Source organism: Brachyhypopomus gauderio, chromosome 7 (assembly GCF_052324685.1).
Source record: "Brachyhypopomus gauderio isolate BG-103 chromosome 7, BGAUD_0.2, whole genome shotgun sequence".
Taxonomy (NCBI): Eukaryota; Metazoa; Chordata; class Actinopteri; order Gymnotiformes; family Hypopomidae; genus Brachyhypopomus; species Brachyhypopomus gauderio.
The window spans coordinates 13741095-13761412 of record NC_135217.1 but is presented as its reverse complement, the minus strand read 5'-3'; the positions used below and the strand labels follow the sequence as shown (position 1 = coordinate 13761412).

At 43.3% G+C, this 20318-nt stretch overlaps 47 non-coding genes across 47 annotated transcripts; all 47 read left to right on the top strand.

Moving 5' to 3' along the window:
* The first annotated feature begins 395 nt into the window (after window positions 1-395).
* Window positions 396-466, top strand: trnag-ccc (transfer RNA glycine (anticodon CCC)). Its single transcript has one exon. It is a non-coding gene; the product is annotated as a tRNA-Gly (tRNA).
* Window positions 467-634: 168 nt separating this feature from the next.
* Window positions 635-707, top strand: trnar-ucg (transfer RNA arginine (anticodon UCG)). The gene has a single exon. It is a non-coding gene; the product is annotated as a tRNA-Arg (tRNA).
* A 398-nt stretch (window positions 708-1105) lies between these two features.
* On the top strand, window positions 1106-1176 carry trnag-ccc (transfer RNA glycine (anticodon CCC)). The gene has a single exon. It is a non-coding gene; the product is annotated as a tRNA-Gly (tRNA).
* Window positions 1177-1344: 168 nt separating this feature from the next.
* Window positions 1345-1417, top strand: trnar-ucg (transfer RNA arginine (anticodon UCG)). The gene has a single exon. It is a non-coding gene; the product is annotated as a tRNA-Arg (tRNA).
* Window positions 1418-1815: 398 nt separating this feature from the next.
* Window positions 1816-1886, top strand: trnag-ccc (transfer RNA glycine (anticodon CCC)). The gene has a single exon. It is a non-coding gene; the product is annotated as a tRNA-Gly (tRNA).
* Window positions 1887-2054: 168 nt separating this feature from the next.
* trnar-ucg (transfer RNA arginine (anticodon UCG)) lies at window positions 2055-2127 on the top strand. Its single transcript has one exon. It is a non-coding gene; the product is annotated as a tRNA-Arg (tRNA).
* A 398-nt stretch (window positions 2128-2525) lies between these two features.
* On the top strand, window positions 2526-2596 carry trnag-ccc (transfer RNA glycine (anticodon CCC)). The gene has a single exon. It is a non-coding gene; the product is annotated as a tRNA-Gly (tRNA).
* A 168-nt stretch (window positions 2597-2764) lies between these two features.
* On the top strand, window positions 2765-2837 carry trnar-ucg (transfer RNA arginine (anticodon UCG)). The gene has a single exon. It is a non-coding gene; the product is annotated as a tRNA-Arg (tRNA).
* A 398-nt stretch (window positions 2838-3235) lies between these two features.
* Window positions 3236-3306, top strand: trnag-ccc (transfer RNA glycine (anticodon CCC)). Its single transcript has one exon. It is a non-coding gene; the product is annotated as a tRNA-Gly (tRNA).
* Window positions 3307-3474: 168 nt separating this feature from the next.
* trnar-ucg (transfer RNA arginine (anticodon UCG)) lies at window positions 3475-3547 on the top strand. The gene has a single exon. It is a non-coding gene; the product is annotated as a tRNA-Arg (tRNA).
* A 398-nt stretch (window positions 3548-3945) lies between these two features.
* Window positions 3946-4016, top strand: trnag-ccc (transfer RNA glycine (anticodon CCC)). Its single transcript has one exon. It is a non-coding gene; the product is annotated as a tRNA-Gly (tRNA).
* A 168-nt stretch (window positions 4017-4184) lies between these two features.
* trnar-ucg (transfer RNA arginine (anticodon UCG)) lies at window positions 4185-4257 on the top strand. Its single transcript has one exon. It is a non-coding gene; the product is annotated as a tRNA-Arg (tRNA).
* Window positions 4258-4652: 395 nt separating this feature from the next.
* On the top strand, window positions 4653-4723 carry trnag-ccc (transfer RNA glycine (anticodon CCC)). Its single transcript has one exon. It is a non-coding gene; the product is annotated as a tRNA-Gly (tRNA).
* Window positions 4724-4891: 168 nt separating this feature from the next.
* Window positions 4892-4964, top strand: trnar-ucg (transfer RNA arginine (anticodon UCG)). Its single transcript has one exon. It is a non-coding gene; the product is annotated as a tRNA-Arg (tRNA).
* A 398-nt stretch (window positions 4965-5362) lies between these two features.
* Window positions 5363-5433, top strand: trnag-ccc (transfer RNA glycine (anticodon CCC)). The gene has a single exon. It is a non-coding gene; the product is annotated as a tRNA-Gly (tRNA).
* Window positions 5434-5601: 168 nt separating this feature from the next.
* trnar-ucg (transfer RNA arginine (anticodon UCG)) lies at window positions 5602-5674 on the top strand. The gene has a single exon. It is a non-coding gene; the product is annotated as a tRNA-Arg (tRNA).
* Window positions 5675-6072: 398 nt separating this feature from the next.
* trnag-ccc (transfer RNA glycine (anticodon CCC)) lies at window positions 6073-6143 on the top strand. Its single transcript has one exon. It is a non-coding gene; the product is annotated as a tRNA-Gly (tRNA).
* A 168-nt stretch (window positions 6144-6311) lies between these two features.
* On the top strand, window positions 6312-6384 carry trnar-ucg (transfer RNA arginine (anticodon UCG)). Its single transcript has one exon. It is a non-coding gene; the product is annotated as a tRNA-Arg (tRNA).
* Window positions 6385-8257: 1873 nt separating this feature from the next.
* On the top strand, window positions 8258-8328 carry trnag-ccc (transfer RNA glycine (anticodon CCC)). The gene has a single exon. It is a non-coding gene; the product is annotated as a tRNA-Gly (tRNA).
* A 168-nt stretch (window positions 8329-8496) lies between these two features.
* On the top strand, window positions 8497-8569 carry trnar-ucg (transfer RNA arginine (anticodon UCG)). Its single transcript has one exon. It is a non-coding gene; the product is annotated as a tRNA-Arg (tRNA).
* A 398-nt stretch (window positions 8570-8967) lies between these two features.
* trnag-ccc (transfer RNA glycine (anticodon CCC)) lies at window positions 8968-9038 on the top strand. Its single transcript has one exon. It is a non-coding gene; the product is annotated as a tRNA-Gly (tRNA).
* A 168-nt stretch (window positions 9039-9206) lies between these two features.
* Window positions 9207-9279, top strand: trnar-ucg (transfer RNA arginine (anticodon UCG)). Its single transcript has one exon. It is a non-coding gene; the product is annotated as a tRNA-Arg (tRNA).
* Window positions 9280-11152: 1873 nt separating this feature from the next.
* trnag-ccc (transfer RNA glycine (anticodon CCC)) lies at window positions 11153-11223 on the top strand. Its single transcript has one exon. It is a non-coding gene; the product is annotated as a tRNA-Gly (tRNA).
* Window positions 11224-11391: 168 nt separating this feature from the next.
* Window positions 11392-11464, top strand: trnar-ucg (transfer RNA arginine (anticodon UCG)). Its single transcript has one exon. It is a non-coding gene; the product is annotated as a tRNA-Arg (tRNA).
* A 398-nt stretch (window positions 11465-11862) lies between these two features.
* On the top strand, window positions 11863-11933 carry trnag-ccc (transfer RNA glycine (anticodon CCC)). The gene has a single exon. It is a non-coding gene; the product is annotated as a tRNA-Gly (tRNA).
* Window positions 11934-12101: 168 nt separating this feature from the next.
* trnar-ucg (transfer RNA arginine (anticodon UCG)) lies at window positions 12102-12174 on the top strand. Its single transcript has one exon. It is a non-coding gene; the product is annotated as a tRNA-Arg (tRNA).
* Window positions 12175-12572: 398 nt separating this feature from the next.
* On the top strand, window positions 12573-12643 carry trnag-ccc (transfer RNA glycine (anticodon CCC)). Its single transcript has one exon. It is a non-coding gene; the product is annotated as a tRNA-Gly (tRNA).
* Window positions 12644-12811: 168 nt separating this feature from the next.
* trnar-ucg (transfer RNA arginine (anticodon UCG)) lies at window positions 12812-12884 on the top strand. Its single transcript has one exon. It is a non-coding gene; the product is annotated as a tRNA-Arg (tRNA).
* Window positions 12885-13521: 637 nt separating this feature from the next.
* On the top strand, window positions 13522-13594 carry trnar-ucg (transfer RNA arginine (anticodon UCG)). Its single transcript has one exon. It is a non-coding gene; the product is annotated as a tRNA-Arg (tRNA).
* A 398-nt stretch (window positions 13595-13992) lies between these two features.
* Window positions 13993-14063, top strand: trnag-ccc (transfer RNA glycine (anticodon CCC)). The gene has a single exon. It is a non-coding gene; the product is annotated as a tRNA-Gly (tRNA).
* A 168-nt stretch (window positions 14064-14231) lies between these two features.
* Window positions 14232-14304, top strand: trnar-ucg (transfer RNA arginine (anticodon UCG)). Its single transcript has one exon. It is a non-coding gene; the product is annotated as a tRNA-Arg (tRNA).
* A 398-nt stretch (window positions 14305-14702) lies between these two features.
* On the top strand, window positions 14703-14773 carry trnag-ccc (transfer RNA glycine (anticodon CCC)). The gene has a single exon. It is a non-coding gene; the product is annotated as a tRNA-Gly (tRNA).
* Window positions 14774-14941: 168 nt separating this feature from the next.
* Window positions 14942-15014, top strand: trnar-ucg (transfer RNA arginine (anticodon UCG)). The gene has a single exon. It is a non-coding gene; the product is annotated as a tRNA-Arg (tRNA).
* Window positions 15015-15412: 398 nt separating this feature from the next.
* Window positions 15413-15483, top strand: trnag-ccc (transfer RNA glycine (anticodon CCC)). Its single transcript has one exon. It is a non-coding gene; the product is annotated as a tRNA-Gly (tRNA).
* A 168-nt stretch (window positions 15484-15651) lies between these two features.
* Window positions 15652-15724, top strand: trnar-ucg (transfer RNA arginine (anticodon UCG)). Its single transcript has one exon. It is a non-coding gene; the product is annotated as a tRNA-Arg (tRNA).
* Window positions 15725-16122: 398 nt separating this feature from the next.
* trnag-ccc (transfer RNA glycine (anticodon CCC)) lies at window positions 16123-16193 on the top strand. Its single transcript has one exon. It is a non-coding gene; the product is annotated as a tRNA-Gly (tRNA).
* Window positions 16194-16361: 168 nt separating this feature from the next.
* Window positions 16362-16434, top strand: trnar-ucg (transfer RNA arginine (anticodon UCG)). The gene has a single exon. It is a non-coding gene; the product is annotated as a tRNA-Arg (tRNA).
* Window positions 16435-16832: 398 nt separating this feature from the next.
* On the top strand, window positions 16833-16903 carry trnag-ccc (transfer RNA glycine (anticodon CCC)). The gene has a single exon. It is a non-coding gene; the product is annotated as a tRNA-Gly (tRNA).
* A 168-nt stretch (window positions 16904-17071) lies between these two features.
* Window positions 17072-17144, top strand: trnar-ucg (transfer RNA arginine (anticodon UCG)). Its single transcript has one exon. It is a non-coding gene; the product is annotated as a tRNA-Arg (tRNA).
* Window positions 17145-17542: 398 nt separating this feature from the next.
* trnag-ccc (transfer RNA glycine (anticodon CCC)) lies at window positions 17543-17613 on the top strand. Its single transcript has one exon. It is a non-coding gene; the product is annotated as a tRNA-Gly (tRNA).
* Window positions 17614-17781: 168 nt separating this feature from the next.
* trnar-ucg (transfer RNA arginine (anticodon UCG)) lies at window positions 17782-17854 on the top strand. The gene has a single exon. It is a non-coding gene; the product is annotated as a tRNA-Arg (tRNA).
* A 398-nt stretch (window positions 17855-18252) lies between these two features.
* On the top strand, window positions 18253-18323 carry trnag-ccc (transfer RNA glycine (anticodon CCC)). The gene has a single exon. It is a non-coding gene; the product is annotated as a tRNA-Gly (tRNA).
* A 168-nt stretch (window positions 18324-18491) lies between these two features.
* On the top strand, window positions 18492-18564 carry trnar-ucg (transfer RNA arginine (anticodon UCG)). Its single transcript has one exon. It is a non-coding gene; the product is annotated as a tRNA-Arg (tRNA).
* Window positions 18565-18955: 391 nt separating this feature from the next.
* trnag-ccc (transfer RNA glycine (anticodon CCC)) lies at window positions 18956-19033 on the top strand. Its single transcript has one exon. It is a non-coding gene; the product is annotated as a tRNA-Gly (tRNA).
* A 168-nt stretch (window positions 19034-19201) lies between these two features.
* Window positions 19202-19274, top strand: trnar-ucg (transfer RNA arginine (anticodon UCG)). Its single transcript has one exon. It is a non-coding gene; the product is annotated as a tRNA-Arg (tRNA).
* A 398-nt stretch (window positions 19275-19672) lies between these two features.
* On the top strand, window positions 19673-19743 carry trnag-ccc (transfer RNA glycine (anticodon CCC)). Its single transcript has one exon. It is a non-coding gene; the product is annotated as a tRNA-Gly (tRNA).
* A 168-nt stretch (window positions 19744-19911) lies between these two features.
* trnar-ucg (transfer RNA arginine (anticodon UCG)) lies at window positions 19912-19984 on the top strand. Its single transcript has one exon. It is a non-coding gene; the product is annotated as a tRNA-Arg (tRNA).
* Window positions 19985-20318: the final 334 nt, after the last annotated feature.

The window sequence follows — 20318 nt, the reverse complement described above, 5'->3', positions numbered from 1 at the left end:
ATTGGAGACTAAACAGTACATTCTCATTCTTTGGCTTGCATGCAGACTTCCTCTGTCTTCTTTATTAAGACCCTTTGTAAAGGTAAGTCTGCTAACAAGCTGAGTGTGAAAGCATACAACAATGAGCCATAGAGAAGAGCCTTAGACGTCAACCCATGCAGAACAGTACAACATTGTTGTCCTCTATATGGCATGTTTGTCTGAGAAGCGAAGAGGAATGAAAAGCATGATGTACTGTCTCAAGTGGTTATTGAGCAAATCAAGGACAGGTCCATGGAAAAATGAAACAGTAGCTGAAAATGTGATCTGGCTTGAAAAGATGTGTAAATTGCTCATGGAAAAGCACTGTGATTGGTGTTTAATTTTTGGCGACCTCTAAAGTGTAGCTGCGCAGGGTGCCAGTGGTGTAGTGGTATCATGCAAGATTCCCATTCTTGTGAACCGGGTTCGATTCCCGGCTGGCGCACAGACAAGGAATGTAGAGAGTTCTTTTCTTTCTCCGAACGTCACGCTCTTATGCGCTGAGCTCTTGCCAACATGGTTATGTGCAAAAGAAGCATGGCTTCAGCATATATTTGAAAACTAGTCTATAGTCGAGAAGACCTTCAAAGTCTGCTCTATGCAAAGCAAAAGTGGCCCAGTGGCCTAATGGATAAGGCATCAGCCTTCGGAGCTGAGGATTGTGGGTTCGAGTCCCATCTGGGTCATACATTGGAGACTAAACAGTACATTCGCGTTCTTTGGCTTGCCTGCAGACTTCCTCTGTCTTCTTTCTTTAGACCCTTTGTAAAGGTAAGTCTGCAAACAAGCTGAGTGTGAAAGCATACAACAATGAGCCATAGAGAAGAGCCTTAGACGTCAACCCATGCAGAACAGTACAACATTGTTGTCCTCTATATGGCATGTTTGTCTGAGAAGCGAAGAGGAATGAAAAGCATGATGTACTGTCTCACGTGGTTATTGAGCAGATCAAGGACAGGTCCATGGAAAAATGAAACAGTAGCTGAAAATGTGATCTGGCTTGAAAAGATGTGTAAATTGCTCATGGAAAAGCACTGTGATTGGTGTTTAATTTTTGGCGACCTCTAAAGTGTAGCTGCGCAGGGTGCCAGTGGTGTAGTGGTATCATGCAAGATTCCCATTCTTGTGAACCGCGTTCGATTCCCGGCTGGCGCACAGACAAGGAATGTAGAGAGTTCTTTTCTTTCTCCGAACGTCACGCTCTTATGCGCTGAGCTCTTGCCAACATGGTTATGTGCAAAAGAAGCATGGCTTCAGCATATATTTGAAAACTAGTCTATATTCGAGAAGACCTTCAAAGTCTGCACTATGCAAAGCAAAAGTGGCCCAGTGGCCTAATGGATAAGGCATCAGCCTTCGGAGCTGAGGATTGTGGGTTCGAGTCCCATCTGGGTCATACATTGGAGACTAAACAGTACATTCTCATTCTTTGGCTTCCCTGCAGACTTCCTCTGTCTTCTTTATTAAGACCCTTTGTAAAGGTAAGTCTGCTAACAAGCTGAGTGTGAAATCATACAACAATGAGCCGTAGAGAAGTGCCTTAGACGTCAACCCATGCAGAACAGTACAACATTGTTGTCCTCTACATGGCATGTTTGTCTGAGAAGCGAAGAGGAATGAAAAGCATGATGTACTGTCTCACGTGGTTATTGAGCAAATCAAGGACAGGTCCATGGAAAAATGAAACAGTAGCTGAAAATGTGATCTGGCTTGAAAAGATGTGTAAATTGCTCATGGAAAAGCACTGTGATTGGTGTTTACTTTTTGGCGACCTCTAAAGTGTAGCTGCGCAGGGTGCCAGTGGTGTAGTGGTATCATGCAAGATTCCCATTCTTGTGAACCGGGTTCGATTCCCGGCTGGCGCACAGACAAGGAATGTAGAGAGTTCTTTTCTTTCTCCGAACGTCACGCTCTTATGCGCTGAGCTCTTGCCAACATGGTTATGTGCAAAAGAAGCATGGCTTCAGCATATATTTGAAAACTAGTCTATATTCGAGAAGACCTTCAAAGTCTGCACTATGCAAAGCAAAAGTGGCCAAGTGGCCTAATGGATAAGGCATCAGCCTTCGGAGCTGAGGATTGTGGGTTCGAGTCCCATCTGGGTCATACATTGGAGACTAAACAGTACATTCGCATTCTTTGGCTTGCCTGCAGACTTCCTCTGTCTTCTTTCTTTAGACCCTTTGTAAAGGTAAGTCTGCAAACAAGCTGAGTGTGAAAGCATACAACAATGAGCCATAGAGAAGAGCCTTAGACGTCAACCCATGCAGAACAGTACAACATTGTTGTCCTCTATATGGCATGTTTGTCTGAGAAGCGAAGAGGAATGAAAAGCATGATGTACTGTCTCACGTGGTTATTGAGCAGATCAAGGACAGGTCCATGGAAAAATGAAACAGTAGCTGAAAATGTGATCTGGCTTGAAAAGATGTGTAAATTGCTCATGGAAAAGCACTGTGATTGGTGTTTAATTTTTGGCGACCTCTAAAGTGTAGCTGCGCAGGGTGCCAGTGGTGTAGTGGTATCATGCAAGATTCCCATTCTTGTGAACCGCGTTCGATTCCCGGCTGGCGCACAGACAAGGAATGTAGAGAGTTCTTTTCTTTCTCCGAACGTCACGCTCTTATGCGCTGAGCTCTTGCCAACATGGTTATGTGCAAAAGAAGCATGGCTTCAGCATATATTTGAAAACTAGTCTATATTCGAGAAGACCTTCAAAGTCTGCACTATGCAAAGCAAAAGTGGCCCAGTGGCCTAATGGATAAGGCATCAGCCTTCGGAGCTGAGGATTGTGGGTTCGAGTCCCATCTGGGTCATACATTGGAGACTAAACAGTACATTCTCATTCTTTGGCTTCCCTGCAGACTTCCTCTGTCTTCTTTATTAAGACCCTTTGTAAAGGTAAGTCTGCTAACAAGCTGAGTGTGAAATCATACAACAATGAGCCGTAGAGAAGTGCCTTAGACGTCAACCCATGCAGAACAGTACAACATTGTTGTCCTCTACATGGCATGTTTGTCTGAGAAGCGAAGAGGAATGAAAAGCATGATGTACTGTCTCACGTGGTTATTGAGCAAATCAAGGACAGGTCCATGGAAAAATGAAACAGTAGCTGAAAATGTGATCTGGCTTGAAAAGATGTGTAAATTGCTCATGGAAAAGCACTGTGATTGGTGTTTACTTTTTGGCGACCTCTAAAGTGTAGCTGCGCAGGGTGCCAGTGGTGTAGTGGTATCATGCAAGATTCCCATTCTTGTGAACCGGGTTCGATTCCCGGCTGGCGCACAGACAAGGAATGTAGAGAGTTCTTTTCTTTCTCCGAACGTCACGCTCTTATGCGCTGAGCTCTTGCCAACATGGTTATGTGCAAAAGAAGCATGGCTTCAGCATATATTTGAAAACTAGTCTATATTCGAGAAGACCTTCAAAGTCTGCACTATGCAAAGCAAAAGTGGCCAAGTGGCCTAATGGATAAGGCATCAGCCTTCGGAGCTGAGGATTGTGGGTTCGAGTCCCATCTGGGTCATACATTGGAGACTAAACAGTACATTCGCATTCTTTGGCTTGCCTGCAGACTTCCTCTGTCTTCTTTCTTTAGACCCTTTGTAAAGGTAAGTCTGCAAACAAGCTGAGTGTGAAAGCATACAACAATGAGCCATAGAGAAGAGCCTTAGACGTCAACCCATGCAGAACAGTACAACATTGTTGTCCTCTATATGGCATGTTTGTCTGAGAAGCGAAGAGGAATGAAAAGCATGATGTACTGTCTCACGTGGTTATTGAGCAGATCAAGGACAGGTCCATGGAAAAATGAAACAGTAGCTGAAAATGTGATCTGGCTTGAAAAGATGTGTAAATTGCTCATGGAAAAGCACTGTGATTGGTGTTTAATTTTTGGCGACCTCTAAAGTGTAGCTGCGCAGGGTGCCAGTGGTGTAGTGGTATCATGCAAGATTCCCATTCTTGTGAACCGGGTTCGATTCCCGGCTGGCGCACAGACAAGGAATGTAGAGAGTTCTTTTCTTTCTCCGAACGTCACGCTCTTATGCGCTGAGCTCTTGCCAACATGGTTATGTGCAAAAGAAGCATGGCTTCAGCATATATTTGAAAACTAGTCTATATTCGAGAAGACCTTCAAAGTCTGCACTATGCAAAGCAAAAGTGGCCCAGTGGCCTAATGGATAAGGCATCAGCCTTCGGAGCTGAGGATTGTGGGTTCGAGTCCCATCTGGGTCATACATTGGAGACTAAACAGTACATTCTCATTCTTTGGCTTGCCTGCAGACTTCCTCTGTCTTCTTTCTTTAGACCCTTTGTAAAGGTAAGTCTGCTAACAAGCTGAGTGTGAAAGCATACAACAATGAGCCGTAGAGAAGAGCCTTAGATGTCAACCCATGCAGAACAGTACAACATTGTTGTCCTCTACATGGCATGTTTGTCTGAGAAGCGAAGAGGAATGAAAAGCATGATGTACTGTCTCACGTGGTTATTGAGCAAATCAAGGACAGGTCCATGGAAAAATGAAACAGCTGAAAATGTGATCTGGCTTGAAAAGATGTGTAAATTGCTCATGGAAAAGCACTGTGATTGGTGTTTAATTTTTGGCGACCTCTAAAGTGTAGCTGCGCAGGGTGCCAGTGGTGTAGTGGTATCATGCAAGATTCCCATTCTTGTGAACCGGGTTCGATTCCCGGCTGGCGCACAGACAAGGAATGTAGAGAGTTCTTTTCTTTCTCCGAACGTCACGCTCTTATGCGCTGAGCTCTTGCCAACATGGTTATGTGCAAAAGAAGCATGGCTTCAGCATATATTTGAAAACTAGTCTATATTCGAGAAGACCTTCAAAGTCTGCACTATGCAAAGCAAAAGCGGCCCAGTGGCCTAATGGATAAGGCATCAGCCTTCGGAGCTGAGGATTGTGGGTTCGAGTCCCATCTGGGTCATACATTGGAGACTAAACAGTACATTCTCATTCTTTGGCTTGCCTGCAGACTTCCTCTGTCTTCTTTCTTTAGACCCTTTGTAAAGGTAAGTCTGCTAACAAGCTGAGTGTGAAAGCATACAACAATGAGCCGTAGAGAAGAGCCTTAGACGTCAACCCATGCAGAACAGTACAACATTGTTGTCCTCTACATGGCATGTTTGTCTGAGAAGCGAAGAGGAATGAAAAGCATGATGTACTGTCTCACGTGGTTATTGAGCAAATCAAGGACAGGTCCATGGAAAAATGAAACAGTAGCTGAAAATGTGATCTGGCTTGAAAAGATGTGTAAATTGCTCATGGAAAAGCACAGTGATTGGTGTTTAATTTTTGGCGACCTCTAAAGTGTAGCTGCGCAGGGTGCCAGTGGTGTAGTGGTATCATGCAAGATTCCCATTCTTGTGAACCGGGTTCGATTCCCGGCTGGCGCACAGACAAGGAATGTAGAGAGTTCTTTTCTTTTTCCGAACGTCACGCTCTTATGCGCTGAGCTCTTGCCAACATGGTTATGTGCAAAAGAAGCATGGCTTCAGCATATATTTGAAAACTAGTCTATAGTCGAGAAGACCTTCAAAGTCTGCTCTATGCAAAGCAAAAGTGGCCCAGTGGCCTAATGGATAAGGCATCAGCCTTCGGAGCTGAGGATTGTGGGTTCGAGTCCCATCTGGGTCATACATTGGAGACTAAACAGTACATTCTCATTCTTTGGCTTCCCTGCAGACTTCCTCTGTCTTCTTTATTAAGACCCTTTGTAAAGGTAAGTCTGCTAACAAGCTGAGTGTGAAAGCATACAACAATGAGCCGTAGAGAAGAGCCTTAGACGTCAACCCATGCAGAACAGTACAACATTGTTGTCCTCTATATGGCATGTTTGTCTGAGAAGCGAAGAGGAATGAAAAGCATGATGTACTGTCTCACGTGGTTATTGAGCAAATCAAGGACAGGTCCATGGAAAAATGAAACAGTAGCTGAAAATGTGATCTGGCTTGAAAAGATGTGTAAATTGCTCATGGAAAAGCACTGTGATTGGTGTTTAATTTTTGGCGACCTCTAAAGTGTAGCTGCGCAGGGTGCCAGTGGTGTAGTGGTATCATGCAAGATTCCCATTCTTGTGAACCGGGTTCGATTCCCGGCTGGCGCACAGACAAGGAATGTAGAGAGTACTTTTCTTTCTCCGAACGTCACGCTCTTATGCGCTGAGCTCTTGCCAACATGGTTATGTGCAAAAGAAGCATGGCTTCAGCATATATTTGAAAACTAGTCTATAGTCGAGAAGACCTTCAAAGTCTGCTCTATGCAAAGCAAAAGTGGCCCAGTGGCCTAATGGATAAGGCATCAGCCTTCGGAGCTGAGGATTGTGGGTTCGAGTCCCATCTGGGTCATACATTGGAGACTAAACAGTACATTCTCATTCTTTGGCTTCCCTGCAGACTTCCTCTGTCTTCTTTATTAACACTAGGGCTCCTGAGAATTTAGGATTCTGAGGACATCACCCCTCCTTCTTCTCCTTCTTGCCAGCAATTAGCAAAGCCAAACATCACCCTTTATTATGTTAATTCACAGAGCAAGACTGAGGCAGCAGCCTCACCCAGAAAGTCTCTGCACCCAGAAGTCACAGATCACAGATCACAAACAAGCAGAAACACAAATGCTTCTACCAAATGCTTCTAACACAAATATAGATAGATAGATAGATAGATAGATAGATAGATAGATAGATAGATAGATAGATAGAGAGGTAGTATAAGAAATGTACAAAGAGCAAGATTCAAGCCTGCTGTTTAGATCACAAACAAGCAGAAACACAAATGCTTCTATCAAATGCTTCTAACACAAATATAGATAGATAGATAGATAGATAGATAGATAGATAGATAGATAGATAGATAGATAGATAGATAGATAGATAGATAGTATAAGAAATGTACAAAGAGCAAGATTCAAGCCTGCTGTTTAGATCACAAACAAGCAGAAACACAAATGCTTCTATCAAATGGTTCTAACACAAATATAGATAGATAGATAGATAGTATAAGAAATGTACAAAGAGCAAGATTCAAGCCTGCTGTTTAGATCACAAACAAGCAGAAACACAAATGCTTCTATCAAATGCTTCTAACACAAATATAGATAGATAGATAGATAGATAGATAGATAGTATGAGAAATGTACAAAGAGCAAGATTCAAGCCTGCTGTTTAGATCACAAACAAGCAGAAACACAAATGCTTCTATCAAATGCTTCTAACACAAATATAGATAGATAGATAGATAGATAGATAGATAGATAGAGAGCACATGAATTTGTTTTCCTGTCTTTTCCTCTCCTTTTCCAGCCTGCTGTTTAGATCACAACATTTATCAGTGATGCAGTGATGCAACGCGACCATGCTAATTTTCGCTAGCAATGATATGGGATTTCCTATATAACATTAGCATCAAGCTAATTGCGCCATATAATTTCTTAGCTTTTCAAACGCGAATTCAAACGCGGAAACAGAAAGTGTTTGATTACAACAAATATTATATAGTATAGTATATGAAATATACAAAGAGCAAGATTCAAACATTTTTATTTATTTTTATTGTTTGACGGGACTCATTCGAGAAACTGTCGTCTCTACGTGCGATTGAATTGTAACTTTTGAAACACGAGTCTACAAATTTTCTGCCGTTTGTTGTACTATCGGTAACATACAGTCTGCTTGTAACTTCAACTTTTTCGTGAAGTATCACGTTTGGCGTTTTGGTCATATGAGCTTGGGGGTGAGCCAGCTTGTGCTTTGGCAGGCGTATGAGCTGGGGGTGAGCCGCTTCCACCGCATTACCAAGACAATGGGCGTTAATCCCTTCACAGCAGGGGAGTGGGCTACATGGACCCTACCAAGCCCTGTGAAATTTTTCGCTTCTCTAGGAGCTCTAGTGTTAAGACCCTTTGTAAAGGTAAGTCTGCTAACAAGCTGAGTGTGAAAGCATACAACAATGAGCCGTAGAGAAGAGCCTTAGACGTCAACCCATGCAGAACAGTACAACATTGTTGTCCTCTACATGGCATGTTTGTCTGAGAAGCGAAGAGGAATGAAAAGCATGATGTACTGTCTCACGTGGTTATTGAGCAAATCAAGGACAGGTCCATGGAAAAATGAAACAGTAGCTGAAAATGTGATCTGGCTTGAAAAGATGTGTAAATTGCTCATGGAAAAGCACTGTGATTGGTGTTTACTTTTTGGCGACCTCTAAAGTGTAGCTGCGCAGGGTGCCAGTGGTGTAGTGGTATCATGCAAGATTCCCATTCTTGTGAACCGGGTTCGATTCCCAGCTGGCGCACAGACAAAGAATGTAGAGAGTTCTTTTCTTTCTCCGAACGTCACGCTCTTATGCGCTGAGCTCTTGCCAACATGGTTATGTGCAAAAGAAGCATGGCTTCAGCATATATTTGAAAACTAGTCTATAGTCGAGAAGACCTTCAAAGTCTGCTCTATACAAAGCAAAAGTGGCCCAGTGGCCTAATGGATAAGGCATCAGCCTTCGGAGCTGAGGATTGTGGGGTCGAGTCCCATCTGGGTCATACATTGGAGACTAAACAGTACATTCTCATTCTTTGGCTTCCCTGCAGACTTCCTCTGTCTTCTTTATTAAGACCCTTTGTAAAGGTAAGTCTGCTATCAAGCTTAGTGTGAAAGCATACAACAATGAGCCGTAGAGAAGAGCCTTAGACGTCAACCCATGCAGAACAGTACAACATTGTTGTCCTCTATATGGCATGTTTGTCTGAGAAGCGAAGAGGAATGAAAAGCATGATGTACTGTCTCACGTGGTTATTGAGCAAATCAAGGACAGGTCCATGGAAAAATGAAACAGTAGCTGAAAATGTGATCTGGCTTGAAAAGATGTGTAAATTGCTCATGGAAAAGCACTGTGATTGGTGTTTAATTTTTGGCGACCTCTAAAGTGTAGCTGCGCAGGGTGCCAGTGGTGTAGTGGTATCATGCAAGATTCCCATTCTTGTGAACCGGGTTCGATTCCCGGCTGGCGCACAGACAAGGAATGTAGAGAGTACTTTTCTTTCTCCGAACGTCACGCTCTTATGCGCTGAGCTCTTGCCAACATGGTTATGTGCAAAAGAAGCATGGCTTCAGCATATATTTGAAAACTAGTCTATAGTCGAGAAGACCTTCAAAGTCTGCTCTATGCAAAGCAAAAGTGGCCCAGTGGCCTAATGGATAAGGCATCAGCCTTCGGAGCTGAGGATTGTGGGTTCGAGTCCCATCTGGGTCATACATTGGAGACTAAACAGTACATTCTCATTCTTTGGCTTCCCTGCAGACTTCCTCTGTCTTCTTTATTAACACTAGGGCTCCTGAGAATTTAGGATTCTGAGGACATCACCCCTCCTTCTTCTCCTTCTTGCCAGCAATTAGCAAAGCCAAACATCACCCTTTATTATGTTAATTCACAGAGCAAGACTGAGGCAGCAGCCTCACCCAGAAAGTCTCTGCACCCAGAAGTCACAGATCACAGATCACAAACAAGCAGAAACACAAATGCTTCTACCAAATGCTTCTAACACAAATATAGATAGATAGATAGATAGATAGATAGATAGATAGATAGATAGATAGATAGATAGATAGATAGAGAGGTAGTATAAGAAATGTACAAAGAGCAAGATTCAAGCCTGCTGTTTAGATCACAAACAAGCAGAAACACAAATGCTTCTATCAAATGCTTCTAACACAAATATAGATAGATAGATAGATAGATAGATAGATAGATAGATAGATAGATAGATAGATAGATAGATAGATAGTATAAGAAATGTACAAAGAGCAAGATTCAAGCCTGCTGTTTAGATCACAAACAAGCAGAAACACAAATGCTTCTATCAAATGGTTCTAACACAAATATAGATAGATAGATAGATAGTATAAGAAATGTACAAAGAGCAAGATTCAAGCCTGCTGTTTAGATCACAAACAAGCAGAAACACAAATGCTTCTATCAAATGCTTCTAACACAAATATAGATAGATAGATAGATAGATAGATAGATAGTATGAGAAATGTACAAAGAGCAAGATTCAAGCCTGCTGTTTAGATCACAAACAAGCAGAAACACAAATGCTTCTATCAAATGCTTCTAACACAAATATAGATAGATAGATAGATAGATAGATAGATAGATAGAGAGCACATGAATTTGTTTTCCTGTCTTTTCCTCTCCTTTTCCAGCCTGCTGTTTAGATCACAACATTTATCAGTGATGCAGTGATGCAACGCGACCATGCTAATTTTCGCTAGCAATGATATGGGATTTCCTATATAACATTAGCATCAAGCTAATTGCGCCATATAATTTCTTAGCTTTTCAAACGCGAATTCAAACGCGGAAACAGAAAGTGTTTGATTACAACAAATATTATATAGTATAGTATATGAAATATACAAAGAGCAAGATTCAAACATTTTTATTTATTTTTATTGTTTGACGGGACTCATTCGAGAAACTGTCGTCTCTACGTGCGATTGAATTGTAACTTTTGAAACACGAGTCTACAAATTTTCTGCCGTTTGTTGTACTATCGGTAACATACAGTCTGCTTGTAACTTCAACTTTTTCGTGAAGTATCACGTTTGGCGTTTTGGTCATATGAGCTTGGGGGTGAGCCAGCTTGTGCTTTGGCAGGCGTATGAGCTGGGGGTGAGCCGCTTCCACCGCATTACCAAGACAATGGGCGTTAATCCCTTCACAGCAGGGGAGTGGGCTACATGGACCCTACCAAGCCCTGTGAAATTTTTCGCTTCTCTAGGAGCTCTAGTGTTAAGACCCTTTGTAAAGGTAAGTCTGCTAACAAGCTGAGTGTGAAAGCATACAACAATGAGCCGTAGAGAAGAGCCTTAGACGTCAACCCATGCAGAACAGTACAACATTGTTGTCCTCTACATGGCATGTTTGTCTGAGAAGCGAAGAGGAATGAAAAGCATGATGTACTGTCTCACGTGGTTATTGAGCAAATCAAGGACAGGTCCATGGAAAAATGAAACAGTAGCTGAAAATGTGATCTGGCTTGAAAAGATGTGTAAATTGCTCATGGAAAAGCACTGTGATTGGTGTTTACTTTTTGGCGACCTCTAAAGTGTAGCTGCGCAGGGTGCCAGTGGTGTAGTGGTATCATGCAAGATTCCCATTCTTGTGAACCGGGTTCGATTCCCAGCTGGCGCACAGACAAAGAATGTAGAGAGTTCTTTTCTTTCTCCGAACGTCACGCTCTTATGCGCTGAGCTCTTGCCAACATGGTTATGTGCAAAAGAAGCATGGCTTCAGCATATATTTGAAAACTAGTCTATAGTCGAGAAGACCTTCAAAGTCTGCTCTATACAAAGCAAAAGTGGCCCAGTGGCCTAATGGATAAGGCATCAGCCTTCGGAGCTGAGGATTGTGGGGTCGAGTCCCATCTGGGTCATACATTGGAGACTAAACAGTACATTCTCATTCTTTGGCTTCCCTGCAGACTTCCTCTGTCTTCTTTATTAAGACCCTTTGTAAAGGTAAGTCTGCTATCAAGCTTAGTGTGAAAGCATACAACAATGAGCCGTAGAGAAGAGCCTTAGACGTCAACCCATGCAGAACAGTACAACATTGTTGTCCTCTATATGGCATGTTTGTCTGAGAAGCGAAGAGGAATGAAAAGCATGATGTACTGTCTCACGTGGTTATTGAGCAAATCAAGGACAGGTCCATGGAAAAATGAAACAGTAGCTGAAAATGTGATCTGGCTTGAAAAGATGTGTAAATTGCTCATGGAAAAGCACTGTGATTGGTGTTTAATTTTTGGCGACCTCTAAAGTGTAGCTGCGCAGGGTGCCAGTGGTGTAGTGGTATCATGCAAGATTCCCATTCTTGTGAACCGGGTTCGATTCCCGGCTGGCGCACAGACAAGTAATGTAGAGAGTACTTTTCTTTCTCCGAACGTCATGCTCTTATGCGCTGAGCTCTTGCCAACATGGTTATGTGCAAAAGAAGCATGGCTTCAGCATATATTTGAAAACTAGTCTATATTCGAGAAGACCTTCAAAGTCTGCACTATGCAAAGCAAAAGTGGCCAAGTGGCCTAATGGATAAGGCATCAGCCTTCGGAGCTGAGGATAGTGGGTTCGAGTCCCATCTGGGTCATACATTGGAGACTAAACAGTACATTTGCATTCTTTGGCTTGCCTGCAGACTTCCTCTGTCTTCTTTCTTTAGACCCTTTGTAAAGGTAAGTCTGCAAACAAGCTGAGTGTGAAAGCATACAACAATGAGCCATAGAGAAGAGCCTTAGACGTCAACCCATGCAGAACAGTACAACATTGTTGTCCTCTATATGGCATGTTTGTCTGAGAAGCGAAGAGGAATGAAAAGCATGATGTACTGTCTCACGTGGTTATTGAGCAGATCAAGGACAGGTCCATGGAAAAATGAAACAGTAGCTGAAAATGTGATCTGGCTTGAAAAGATGTGTAAATTGCTCATGGAAAAGCACTGTGATTGGTGTTTACTTTTTGGCGACCTCTAAAGTGTAGCTGCGCAGGGTGCCAGTGGTGTAGTGGTATCATGCAAGATTCCCATTCTTGTGAACCGCGTTCGATTCCCGGCTGGCGCACAGACAAGGAATGTAGAGAGTTCTTTTCTTTCTCCGAACGTCACGCTCTTATGCGCTGAGCTCTTGCCAACATGGTTATGTGCAAAAGAAGCATGGCTTCAGCATATATTTGAAAACTAGTCTATATTCGAGAAGACCTTCAAAGTCTGCACTATGCAAAGCAAAAGTGGCCCAGTGGCCTAATGGATAAGGCATCAGCCTTCGGAGCTGAGGATTGCGGGTTCGAGTCCCATCTGGGTCTTACATTGGAGACTAAACAGTACATTCTCATTCTTTGGCTTCCCTGCAGACTTCCTCTGTCTTCTTTATTAAGACCCTTTGTAAAGGTAAGTCTGCTAACAAGCTGAGTGTGAAAGCATACAACAATGAGCCGTAGAGAAGAGCCTTAGACGTCAACCCATGCAGAACAGTACAACATTGTTGTCCTCTACATGGCATGTTTGTCTGAGAAGCGAAGAGGAATGAAAAGCATGATGTACTGTCTCACGTGGTTATTGAGCAAATCAAGGACAGGTCCATGGAAAAATGAAACAGTAGCTGAAAATGTGATCTGGCTTGAAAAGATGTGTAAATTGCTCATGGAAAAGCACTGTGATTGGTGTTTACTTTTTGGCGACCTCTAAAGTGTAGCTGTGCAGTGTGCCACTGGTGTAGTGGTATCATGCAAGATTCCCATTCTTGTGAACCGGGTTCAATTCCCGGCTGGCGCACATACAAGGAATGTAGAGAGTTCTTTTCTTTCTCCCAACGTCACGCTCTTATGCGGTGAGCTCTTGCCAACATGGTTATGTGCAAAAGAAGCATGGCTTCAGCATATATTTGAAAACTAGTCTATAGTCGAGAAGACCTTCAAAGTCTGCACTATGCAAAGCAGAAGTGTCCCAGTGGCCTAATGGATAAGGCATCAGCCTTCGGAGCTGAGGATTGTGGGTTCGAGTCCCATCTGGGTCATACATTGGAGACTAAACAGTACATTCTCATTCTTTGGCTTGCCTGCAGACTTCCTCTGTCTTCTTTCTTTAGACCCTTTGTAAAGGTAAGTCTGCAAACAAGCTGAGTGTGAAAGCATACAACAATGAGCCATAGAGAAGAACCTTAGACGTCAACCCATGCAGAACAGTACAACATTGCTGACCTCTACATGGCATGTTTGTCTGAGAAGCGAAGAGGAATGAAAAGCATGATGTACTGTCTCACGTGGTTATTGAGCAAATCAAGGACAGGTCCATGGAAAAATGAAACAGTAGCTGAAAATGTGATCTGGCTTGAAAAGATGTGTAAATTGCTCATGGAAAAGCACTGTGATTGGTGTTTAATTTTTGGCGACCTCTAAAGTGTAGCTGCGCAGGGTGCCAGTGGTGTAGTGGTATCATGCAAGATTCCCATTCTTGTGAACCGGGTTCGATTCCCGGCTGGCGCACAGACAAGGAATGTAGAGAGTTCTTTTCTTTCTCCGAACGTCACGCTCTTATGCGCTGAGCTCTTGCCAACATGGTTATGTGCAAAAGAAGCATGGCTTCAGCATATATTTGAAAACTAGTCTATAGTCGAGAAGACCTTCAAAGTCTGCACTATGCAAAGCAAAAGTGGCCAAGTGGCCTAATGGATAAGGCATCAGCCTTCGGAGCTGAGGATTGTGGGTTCGAGTCCCATCTGGGTCATACATTGGAGACTAAACAGTACATTCGCATTCTTTGGCTTGCCTGCAGACTTCCTCTGTCTTCTTTCTTTAGACCCTTTGTAAAGGTAAGTCTGCAAACAAGCTGAGTGTGAAAGCATACAACAATGAGCCATAGAGAAGAGCCTTAGACGTCAACCCATGCAGAACAGTACAACATTGTTGTCCTCTATATGGCATGTTTGTCTGAGAAGCGAAGAGGAATGAAAAGCATGATGTACTGTCTCACGTGGTTATTGAGCAGATCAAGGACAGGTCCATGGAAAAATGAAACAGTAGCTGAAAATGTGATCTGGCTTGAAAAGATGTGTAAATTGCTCATGGAAAAGCACTGTGATTGGTGTTTAATTTTTGGCGACCTCTAAAGTGTAGCTGCGCAGGGTGCCAGTGGTGTAGTGGTATCATGCAAGATTCCCATTCTTGTGAACCGGGTTCGATTCCCGGCTGGCGCACAGACAAGGAATGTAGAGAGTTCTTTTCTTTCTCCGAACGTCACGCTCTTATGCGCTGAGCTCTTGCCAACATGGTTATGTGCAAAAGAAGCATGGCTTCAGCATATATTTGAAAACTAGTCTATATTCGAGAAGACCTTCAAAGTCTGCACTATGCAAAGCAAAAGTGGCCCAGTGGCCTAATTGATAAGGCATCAGCCTTCGGAGCTGAGGATTGTGGGTTCGAGTCCCATCTGGGTCATACATTGGAGACTAAACAGTACATTCGCGTTCTTTGGCTTGCCTGCAGACTTCCTCTGTCTTCTTTCTTTAGACCCTTTGTAAAGGTAAGTCTGCAAACAAGCTGAGTGTGAAAGCATACAACAATGAGCCATAGAGAAGAGCCTTAGACGTCAACCCATGCAGAACAGTACAACATTGTTGTCCTCTATATGGCATGTTTGTCTGAGAAGCGAAGAGGAATGAAAAGCATGATGTACTGTCTCACGTGGTTATTGAGCAGATCAAGGACAGGTCCATGGAAAAATGAAACAGTAGCTGAAAATGTGATCTGGCTTGAAAAGATGTGTAAATTGCTCATGGAAAAGCACTGTGATTGGTGTTTAATTTTTGGCGACCTCTAAAGTGTAGCTGCGCAGGGTGCCAGTGGTGTAGTGGTATCATGCAAGATTCCCATTCTTGTGAACCGCGTTCGATTCCCGGCTGGCGCACAGACAAGGAATGTAGAGAGTTCTTTTCTTTCTCCGAACGTCACGCTCTTATGCGCTGAGCTCTTGCCAACATGGTTATGTGCAAAAGAAGCATGGCTTCAGCATATATTTGAAAACTAGTCTATATTCGAGAAGACCTTCAAAGTCTGCACTATGCAAAGCAAAAGTGGCCCAGTGGCCTAATGGATAAGGCATCAGCCTTCGGAGCTGAGGATTGTGGGTTCGAGTCCCATCTGGGTCATACATTGGAGACTAAACAGTACATTCTCATTCTTTGGCTTCCCTGCAGACTTCCTCTGTCTTCTTTATTAAGACCCTTTGTAAAGGTAAGTCTGCTAACAAGCTGAGTGTGAAAGCATACAACAATGAGCCGTAGAGAAGTGCCTTAGACGTCAACCCATGCAGAACAGTACAACATTGTTGTCCTCTACATGGCATGTTTGTCTGAGAAGCGAAGAGGAATGAAAAGCATGATGTACTGTCTCACGTGGTTATTGAGCAAATCAAGGACAGGTCCATGGAAAAATGAAACAGTAGCTGAAAATGTGATCTGGCTTGAAAAGATGTGTAAATTGCTCATGGAAAAGCACTGTGATTGGTGTTTACTTTTTGGCGACCTCTAAAGTGTAGCTGCGCAGGGTGCCAGTGGTGTAGTGGTGTCATGCAAGATTCCCATTCTTGTGAACCGGGTTCGATTCCCGGCTGGCGCACAGACAAGGAATGTAGAGAGTTCTTTTCTTTCTCCGAACGTCACGCTCTTATGCGCTGAGCTCTTGCCAACATGGTTATGTGCAAAAGAAGCATGGCTTCAGCATATATTTGAAAACTAGTCTATATTCGAGAAGACCTTCAAAGTCTGCACTATGCAAAGCAAAAGTGGCCAAGTGGCCTAATGGATAAGGCATCAGCCTTCGGAGCTGAGGATTGTGGGTTCGAGTCCCATCTGGGTCATACATTGGAGACTAAACAGTACATTCTCATTCTTTGGCTTGCCTGCAGACTTCCTCTGTCTTCTTTCTTTAGACCCTTTGTAAAGGTAAGTCTGCAAACAAGCTGAGTGTGAAAGCATACAACAATGAGCCATAGAGAAGAGCCTTAGACGTCAACCCATGCAGAACAGTACAACATTGTTGTCCTCTATATGGCATGTTTGTCTGAAAAGCGAAGAGGAATGAAAAGCATGATGTACTGTCTCACGTGGTTATTGAGCAAATCAAGGACAGGTCCATGGAAAAATGAAACAGTAGCTGAAAATGTGATCTGGCTTGAAAAGATGTGTAAATTGCTCATGGAAAAGCACTGTGATTGGTGTTTACTTTTTGGCGACCTCTAAAGTGTAGCTGCGCAGGGTGCCAGTGGTGTAGTGGTATCATGCAAGATTCCCATTCTTGTGAACCGCGTTCGATTCCCGGCTGGCGCACAGACAAGGAATGTAGAGAGTTCTTTTCTTTCTCCGAACGTCACGCTCTTATGCGCTGAGCTCTTGCCAACATGGTTATGTGCAAAAGAAGCATGGCTTCAGCATATATTTGAAAACTAGTCTATATTCGAGAAGACCTTCAAAGTCTGCACTATGCAAAGCAAAAGTGGCCAAGTGGCCTAATGGATAAGGCATCAGCCTTCGGAGCTGAGGATTGTGGGTTCGAGTCCCATCTGGGTCATACATTGGAGACTAAACAGTACATTCTCATTCTTTGGCTTGCCTGCAGACTTCCTCTGTCTTCTTTCTTTAGACCCTTTGTAAAGGTAAGTCTGCAAACAAGCTGAGTGTGAAAGCATACAACAATGAGCCATAGAGAAGAGCCTTAGACGTCAACCCATGCAGAACAGTACAACATTGTTGTCCTCTATATGGCATGTTTGTCTGAAAAGCGAAGAGGAATGAAAAGCATGATGTACTGTCTCACGTGGTTATTGAGCAAATCAAGGACAGGTCCATGGAAAAATGAAACAGTAGCTGAAAATGTGATCTGGCTTGAAAAGATGTGTAAATTGCTCATGGAAAAGCACTGTGATTGGTGTTTACTTTTTGGCGACCTCTAAAGTGTAGCTGCGCAGGGTGCCAGTGGTGTAGTGGTATCATGCAAGATTCCCATTCTTGTGAACCGCGTTCGATTCCCGGCTGGCGCACAGACAAGGAATGTAGAGAGTTCTTTTCTTTCTCCGAACGTCACGCTCTTATGCGCTGAGCTCTTGCCAACATGGTTATGTGCAAAAGAAGCATGGCTTCAGCATATATTTGAAAACTAGTCTATATTCGAGAAGACCTTCAAAGTCTGCACTATGCAAAGCAAAAGTGGCCCAGTGGCCTAATGGATAAGGCATCAGCCTTCGGAGCTGAGGATTGTGGGTTCGAGTCCCATCTGGGTCTTACATTGGAGACTAAACAGTACATTCTCATTCTTTGGCTTCCCTGCAGACTTCCTCTGTCTTCTTTATTAAGACCCTTTGTAAAGGTAAGTCTGCTAACAAGCTGAGTGTGAAAGCATACAACAATGAGCCGTAGAGAAGAGCCTTAGACGTCAACCCATGCAGAACAGTACAACATTGTTGTCCTCTACATGGCATGTTTGTCTGAGAAGCGAAGAGGAATGAAAAGCATGATGTACTGTCTCACGTGGTTATTGAGCAAATCAAGGACAGGTCCATGGAAAAATGAAACAGTAGCTGAAAATGTGATCTGGCTTGAAAAGATGTGTAAATTGCTCATGGAAAAGCACTGTGATTGGTGTTTACTTTTTGGCGACCTCTAAAGTGTAGCTGTGCAGTGTGCCACTGGTGTAGTGGTATCATGCAAGATTCCCATTCTTGTGAACCGGGTTCGATTCCCGGCTGGCGCACAGACAAGGAATGTAGAGAGTTCTTTTCTTTCTCCGAACGTCACGCTCTTATGCGCTGAGCTCTTGCCAACATGGTTATGTGCAAAAGAAGCATGGCTTCAGCATATATTTGAAAACTAGTCTATAGTCGAGAAGACCTTCAAAGTCTGCACTATGCAAAGCAAAAGTGGCCCAGTGGCCTAATGGATAAGGCATCAGCCTTCGGAGCTGAGGATTGTGGGTTCGAGTCCCATCTGGGTCATACATTGGAGACTAAACAGTACATTCTCATTCTTTGGCTTGCATGCAGACTTCCTCTGTCTTCTTTATTAAGACCCTTTGTAAAGGTAAGTCTGCTAACAAGCTGAGTGTGAAAGCATACAACAATGAGCCATAGAGAAGAGCCTTAGACGTCAACCCATGCAGAACAGTACAACATTGTTGTCCTCTACATGGCATGTTTGTCTGAGAAGCGAAGAGGAATGAAAAGCATGATGTACTGTCTCACCTGGTTATTGAGCAAATCAAGGACAGGTCCATGGAAAAATGAAACAGTAGCTGAAAATGTGATCTGGCTTGAAAAGATGTGTAAATTGCTCATGGAAAAGCACTGTGATTGGTGTTTACTTTTTGGCGACCTCTAAAGTGTAGCTGCGCAGGGTACCAGTGGTATAGTGGTATCATGCAAGATTCCCATTCTTGTGAACCGGGTTCGATTCCCGGCTGGCGCACAGACAAGGAATGTAGAGAGTTCTTTTCTTTCTCCCAACGTCACGCTCTTATGCGCTGAGCTCTTGCCAACATGGTTATGTGCAAAAGAAGCATGGCTTCAGCATATATTTGAAAACTAGTCTATATTCGAGAAGACCTTCAAAGTCTGCACTATGCAAAGCAAAAGTGGCCCAGTGGCCTAATGGATAAGGCATCAGCCTTCGGAGCTGAGGATTGTGGGTTCGAGTCCCATCTGGGTCATACATTGGAGACTAAACAGTACATTCTCATTCTTTGGCTTGCCTGCAGACTTCCTCTGTCTTCTTTATTAAGACCCTTTGTAAAGGTAAGTCTGCAAACAAGCTGAGTGTGAAAGCATACAACAATGAGCCATAGAGAAGAGCCTTAGACGTCAACCCATGCAGAACAGTACAACATTGTTGTCCTCTATATGGCATGTTTGTCTGAGAAGCGAAGAGGAATGAAAAGCATGATGTACTGTCTCACGTGGTTATTGAGCAAATCAAGGACAGGTCCATGGAAAAATGAAACAGTAGCTGAAAATGTGATCTGGCTTGAAAAGATGTGTAAATTGCTCATGGAAAAGCACTGTGATTGGTGTTTACTTTTTGGCGACCTCTAAAGTGTAGCTGCGCAGGGTGCCAGTGGTGTAGTGGTATCATGCAAGATTCCCATTCTTGTGAACCGGGTTCGATTCCCGGCTGGCGCACAGATAAGGAATGTAAAGAGTTCTTTTCTTTCTCCGAACGTCACGCTCTTATGCGCTGAGCTCTTGCCAACATGGTTATGTGCAAAAGAAGCATGGCTTCAGCATATATTTGAAAACTAGTCTATATTCGAGAAGACCTTCAAAGTCTGCACTATGCAAAGCAAAAGTGGCCCAGTGGCCTAATGGATAAGGCATCAGCCTTCGAAGCTGAGGATTGTGGGTTTGAGTCCCATCTGGGTCATACATTGGAGACTAAACAGTACATTCTCATTCTTTGGCTTCCCTGCAGACTTCCTCTGTCTTCTTTCTTTAGACCCTTTGTAAAGGTAAGTCTGCTAGCAAGCTGAGTGTGAAAGCATACAACAATGAGCCGTAGAGAAGAGCCTTAGACGTCAACCCATGCAGAACAGTACAACATTGTTGTCCTCTACATGGCATGTTTGTCTGAGAAGCGAAGAGGAATGAAAAGCATGATGTACTGTCTCACGTGGTTATTGAGCAAATCAAGGGCAGGTCCATGGAAAAATGAAACAGTAGCTGAAAATGTGATCTGGCTTGAAAAGATGTGTAAATTG